Source organism: Salvelinus sp. IW2-2015, unplaced genomic scaffold (genome assembly GCF_002910315.2).
Source record: "Salvelinus sp. IW2-2015 unplaced genomic scaffold, ASM291031v2 Un_scaffold3368, whole genome shotgun sequence".
Lineage (NCBI taxonomy): Eukaryota > Metazoa > Chordata > Actinopteri > Salmoniformes > Salmonidae > Salvelinus > Salvelinus sp. IW2-2015.
The window spans coordinates 53,854-60,577 of record NW_019944651.1 but is presented as its reverse complement, the minus strand read 5'-3'; the positions used below and the strand labels follow the sequence as shown (position 1 = coordinate 60,577).

General features: G+C 38.1%; 1 protein-coding gene across 1 annotated transcript in view; it reads right to left on the bottom strand.

The window, feature by feature from the left end:
• LOC139025835 (interferon-induced very large GTPase 1-like) overlaps positions 1–6,724 on the bottom strand; it is a gene marked incomplete at its 3' end in the record, with an annotated part of 58,434 nt that overhangs the window by 25,241 nt on the left and 26,469 nt on the right. The gene's annotated exons all lie outside the window — the stretch shown is intronic.

Genomic DNA, 6,724 nt, shown 5'->3' with positions numbered 1-6,724 from the left:
ACCTTTTTAATAGTGTAAGATTGCTATTAATATTTTTTATAACCCAAAGCGTTACCAAATCCTAGTCATTGAAACTTTTCTGTACCTCCTCCTGTAGCTGGCTAACCTGCTCCTGTATTGCTTGCATTGACTGCTGTTGATTCAACATGAAGCCCTGTAGCATGGCTCAAAGCGCTGCCATGCCATCAGGAGTGCCAGGCTGTGAGGAGGTTTCATGCTTAATTTATTCAGTGACCACTTGTGCCCTGTGGATGGGGCATTTTCATCCAGTGGGGGTACAGCCTTGGTGGCCAAAATAATGGCCTGCCTAGCATTTTTATACATGACCTTAAGCATGAAGGGATGTTAATTGCCTAATTAACTTAAGAACCACACCTGTGTGGAAGCACATGCTTTCAATATATTTRGTGTCCCTCATTTACTCAAGTGTTTCCATMATTTTGGCAGTTACGTGTTGCTTCCCACATTATGTCTTATTGTAATAATGTGGGGGGAAAAAATCTGAAATATTATCAATTACTTATCAGCAGCTCTTATATGTTGTCCACCACATGCAAAACATAKGTAAACCTTTTTAATAGTTTGTAAATGCTTATTAATATTTTTTTATAACAAAGCGTTACCAAATCCTATGTCATTGAAAGTGAAGTGTCATGGTACCTTGGGTTGTTTCTCCTGAGGAACCCTCCTTCTTTGGTTTAGACTCTCTGGCTTTTGTCATTGGCTCTTTCTCTTCCAATTCCTATAAAATTTTGAATTCAAAGGTTGTTAGACATATGATGACATTTTACCTTTATTTAACTAGGCAAGTCAGTTAAGAACAAACTCTTATTTTCAATGACAGCCTAGGAACAGTGTTACCTGCCTTGTACAGGGGCAGAATGACAGATTTGTACCATGTCAACTAGGGGATTTGAACCTGCAACCTTTCAGTTACTAGCCCAATGCTCTAACCACTAGGCTACGCTGCCGCATTGAATCTAGAATTCTGGTCTTTTGATGATGAAGCACAATAGCTTCCATTTAGAATAATGGCACATTAATGCCTAGTCTGGCATGCCTAGTTGGGGCTGAATTCATACTACGGCTGTAGTTGTGATGCATATCTTACTGATATTGTKAATGTTACATCAGGATAGGCAATATGTTTGGAAAAAGGAAAGTGACTATACTTTTAACATGAATTTGTCGCGTATCTTCCCATTTTAACACAGGCAATAAATCATATTTTAAGGTCCAGTATACCCCTGTTAAAGCGGCAGCCAAACCGTCCACAATAGAATATTCCATTTTTTCTCAGTGAACCTCTAAAAAAGATAAAGATCTCACCCACTACATTTCATGAGAGCAAGATCACACAATGTAATAGAACAACAAAAGTGGGTGGCTGCTATCTMGGATTTTATGGAAGTATATTTTTTCAGAGTAGCCAACTCAGCACAATCCTAGTCATTACCCACCTTTTGTTCTCCATGTTMTCCCTGATGAGTCTTTTCTCTCAAGCCCTTCTCTGGTTTGGAAAAGGATGGGGCTAAAATCTCTGGATGGGGCTTTCGGGAAATAATACATCCACAAAAACAGTGGTTACACTAGAGCCGCACAGTTACAGTATATATTTTATTGTAATTCACTTTACATCATTTTATGTTGAGAATGTACATACAGATGTAGGGTCTAAATTTGATACATATTTTGTTCCTCTGAATTTTCCTTCAAAGGAGCTTCCTGATTGAAATAAATTCACTGAAAACCCACACCAACATTTTTAATAGAATTGCACTTTTCATAAAGCCTACTTTTGGCCAGCTAATAAACCTAACCAACGATCAAGCAACATTATGGACTAAATATAAAATCCTGTTGCWGCAGGATTATTTTGCTGTGGCATTATAGGACAAATTAAGATGCTACATCTGTACACAACATGCTGAAAATCAACCTTATTTAACCGTAAACAGAGACATTTAGCTTTGACCTTGAAATGAAACATATCATATTACAGGAACATGATCAGCATGACCACTGAGGATAGAAATCATGTAAATGTGTCTATTACCCTRTCTGCCTCCTCCTTATTGACAATGCGTTCACCTAACACCTCGGGTGGGCCTGGAATTAAGGGAGAGATATAGTACTTTAATAAGGGCAGAATCTCAGATGCAGAAGGGAGATGCAGWYAGATCAGATACAGTAAAACCTTTGTATGTGTATGAAATGTATAATCCACCTCCGTTATATCACCCACACACCCAGTTAAACACATACTCGTGAAGACTACAATTATATAATGAAGATACATGTTTGGTATATTTCCATTACTGTGTCAACTTGAATATTTTTCTGAGTTTTGACATTTAAAACATGTACATTTAAGTCATTGATCAGACGTGAAGTGTAAGGGCAATGAAAGGAACTGGTATGAAGAGCTTTAAAGTAACTGTCCAGTGAAAATCTGACTTTTAAAAGTTCATATTCTAAAAACTTGGGGGACAACAGGAGGGTTTTGGGTGTTCTGAGTAGCTCCACTCCGGTGTAGAATGTATGTTATTGAATCTCAATAGTGTTTCCATTATTTTGGAAGTTACATGTATGTTACCGCATTACATCTTAATGTAATAATGTGAAAAAAACTGCAGATAATAGTTTTTTTAAATACTTACATTTTCCCTCCCAAATGTTTAATTATGTCCCTAATATGGTAATTAATTATCAGTCATATTTAATAGAAAACATATTTAATAGAAAAAGTCATGCTGTAATGTAAAGTGCTACTGATTCCTCCAAATTTAACCAACCAAAACATACCATATATCTACCATATCTGATCTCATAATAATTCCCTTTGGAAACTGAATAGCTCAAGGGATTTACAGTTTATCTGAATTCACCTTTGATTTCACCTTTTTTTTACCTAGGCAAGTCAGTTAAGAACAAATTCCTATTTACAATGACGGCCTAGGAACAGTGGGTTAACCACCTTGGTCAGGGGCAGAACGACAGATTTTTACCTTGTCAGGTCGAGGATTCAATCTAGCAACCTTTTGGTTACTGGCCAAATGCTCTAACCACTAGGCTACCTGTCGCCTATGGTGCAAAGACACCTAATAATTAGGCTGAAACAGTGCACCCATGTAAAACATTTGTAAAACCTTTTTAATAGTTTAGAAATTCTTATTAATACTTAAGGGTAAGTTAACACCATAGAGATTGAAAGAGGTTTTCATCTTTGTATCTGTCCCATTATGGCGTGTGTGACAGCATGACCAGCTCCATTGAGGCCATCTTCATTTTAAAGTAGTCACTTTTCTTCTTCTTTGGTGTTTGTAAAGGTGAAAGCTAATATTGGTCATTTAAAGCCACCTGCATTGCTGGAGTCCTGAACCAAATCTTGTGTGTCCTTCATTTGTGGCCACTAGATTATGGTAATATAGCCATTTAAGAAACATATCACTGTATTTGAAGAAGAACACAATGCTCTGATCATTGGCTCAACATTCCCAACCGATCGCGTTTGCGGGAGACTGCATTCACGGTAAACACTGCATATGTCAGCTCAAACAGAAATTACCATAGAGAATGATAGAGGCCTCTAGTGGCCAAAAGGCTGTATAGCATGGGCAGCACCATTTAGAGCTTCCACCTGTTTTATGTACTCAACTGGGTGGGACTTCCAACTTCATTGGCTAATCCCTCCTGGTGACCCTGTTGAAGTCATAAAATCCATGTCCCTGGAGCTTATGCTAAGTTGAGGGGAATCATTTGGGGTCACACTATCCATGTCCAAGAAAATGTGAAGGGAGGCCAAAATGTTGATCAGTAGGAAAGAGGGTCAAAGAAATGAAAGCTTATCAGTGCTGCTTGGGTTTGAGAAGGTTTTGCCTGAAAAAGTAATTGCGGGGGAAACGCAGTGCAGAATTTGGTGGATGCCAGGGGCAGAGAGACGCTAGAGACACAGAGATATAAAATCAGAAGTTAGTAGGTGTTTGTTTTTTATTTTATTTTATTAGTAGTACAGATTAGGCAAACCATGATTGATGTTACACTCCAGCACAGTAGGTGGCAGCATTCACCTTAAACATTTGTTTAACAAGGACCACCATTATACCATAGAAGAAGAAGAAGAAGAAGAATCAGAAGAAGAAGAAGAAGCAGAAGAAGAGTAGGCAGGTTTCCATTGACCCAGGTTTATTCAACAATAGCAATGTCACAAACAACAACAACAACATTGTGACGTGTCATGGAAACGACAGCTCTAGATATGTTCTAAAGATTGACAAAATTTTGTATCCGTTTGAAAGGGGCGGATTTTTTTTCTTTCTTTGTGGCAAAAAATTATTATGGAAACTATTTTTTGAAAAAATGATGATTGCCGAATGATTTTGAAGGTACGGGGTATGTGATGTCATCATGTAACTATAAAGCTCCACTCCAATTTTAATTCTAAATGCCTACTGCTTTCTAAATCTATTCTTCAACTATAAAAATAATGTTTCTTTGCAGGACAAGGGTTGTATTGACTTTCAAGAATGCTTGAATTGCTTCGCCTTGCTTTTCTGGTTGGCTGGATGCAAGTTTCAGATCTAGGCTACAGGAGTGCAACTTTCACCATGGCATGCACCTTGGCGATACGTTGTCACTTGAGAATTATTAGAATATGGCAAATATTAGTCAATTCTTGCATTCCATCCATGCATGCTTTTGCAGGCTACCTGAGACATGAAACAGATAGGTGGGAGAGCATACAGGCTGTCACCAATTTATAAATGTGAAATTACCCTAAATGGATAATGGAAATACATTTGACTCTAGTTCTTTTTTGTAATGTTTTTTTGTGTGACATCATTACGTCTAACTGTTTTTATCGACACAATTCAGTTCAGTGGAAACACACCGTAGCAGTCAATTGTCACATCTATTTTCTATGTTAACTTTCTAACTAGCTAGGTTTCCATCCAATTGGCAACAGATTTTCATCCGAATATCCTAAAATCAGCATAAAAGCATTACAATTACTTTTGCTGTTATATTCCCATTTAATGAATAAAAGAGACAAGTTAAATGGGTTTCCATCACATTTTCTACTCTAGTAATGGTTTTGTCACAAAACAAATTGCGCTATATAGCGAATGTGCCCAATATGATATTAGCACGTGCGCTCTAGCCAGCAGCTCGCAGTGGCAAATTAGGGGAAAGGGGGAAGGGGAAAGGGGGATACCTAGTCAGTTGTACAATTGAATGCATTCAACTGAAATGTGTCTTCCGCATTTAACCCAACCCCTCTGAATCAGAGAGGTGCAGAGGGCTGCCTTTATCGATATCCACGTCTTTGGCACCCAGGGAACAATGGGTTGCTCAGGGGCAGAACGACATATTTTTACCTTAAATTAGTTAAATAGTTCAAATGTATGGCAAATTAGTTAATAGTAGTGATGGGGAAACAAAGCTTCATAAAGCATTAAGGCTTTCCAGACTATTGTGTCAAATAGGTTCTTTACTCGATGCTTTGATCAACAGTGTACACTAGTGGCACCTGCTGGTCAAAAGAATTTAGAGCAGCCAAATTATTATAGATGACGTCTCACACACTGTATTGCATGGGCAGCATAACCTTTTTGATCTTCTGTTCAACCAACCAGGTGGTCATTCGACGAAACAAAGCTACGAACGTCATTGATCACGTGCTTCTGATAAAGTGATACAGGCATCGGCACACTGCTTAGCGATTTCGACGCATGCCTCGGAGCTCCGGTATCAAACGTAACATTACTAGTCAATAGACCAATAAGAGTTCCAAACCTCTCTGCCAATAGCAGCTAGTTTTCAGTTTTCCCCTCCCCACTCTAACCACTACCAGAAAGTCCTCGCAAAATTCTTGCTTGAGAAATTGCTCTTTGCTAAGAAGCAATTTAAAAATAATAATAATAACTGAATTGAATTGAAAACAATCACAGTAAGGCACCTAATTGTTACCCAGAAATGATTTGAAATTGAGATAGAAATGGCTGCATTGTACCCTGTAAATCGGTTTGTCTTTGTTGCTTTAAAGAGCTTGGCATTTAGCTGAACTTTGGTGGTGAAACCAAGTTTGCAATGTAAATCACTTTGGCATTATTTAGACAGGCAGACCAATGTTGATGTTTTTTCACTAATTGCTCTTTTGACCAATCAGATCAGCTCTGAAAAAGAGCTGATGTGAAAAGATCTGATGTGATTGGTCAAAAGATTAATATGTGTAAAGAAATATCTAAATTGGGCTGCCTGTCTAAACACTGCCTTTGAAGCTAAGTTTGCTGTGCTTTACTTGAGTGATTTGCTGTGCCTTCACATACTAACTATTGAGTGGTTTTGGTCTCCTGCTCTATCAAAGTCCTGCAAAGCTGACGCCGCCATTTTGTGTATTGCATTCTGAGAGCAGTCTTGCCCGAGCCTTATTGTATGCATTTCCATCTATTATAGTAATAAAAGTAGATACATTTTTGTATCTGTGTGGTGTGTCCATGATCCAGTACCCAGTTCAGGTCTCTATTGGCACTGCCCTATCCAGAACCTGTCTGTTACGCCATTTTTTATAAACAATATAAATTGTAAACAAACACTTTAGCCTCAAAACACAGTTAAAACTACAATTTTGATATCATGAATGGTCAATCCTTTCACACAAAGCAGTCCCATCCCTCAGTCTTTGACATAAACAGTGATGGGGTGGCCCTTCGTTATTGTTTGA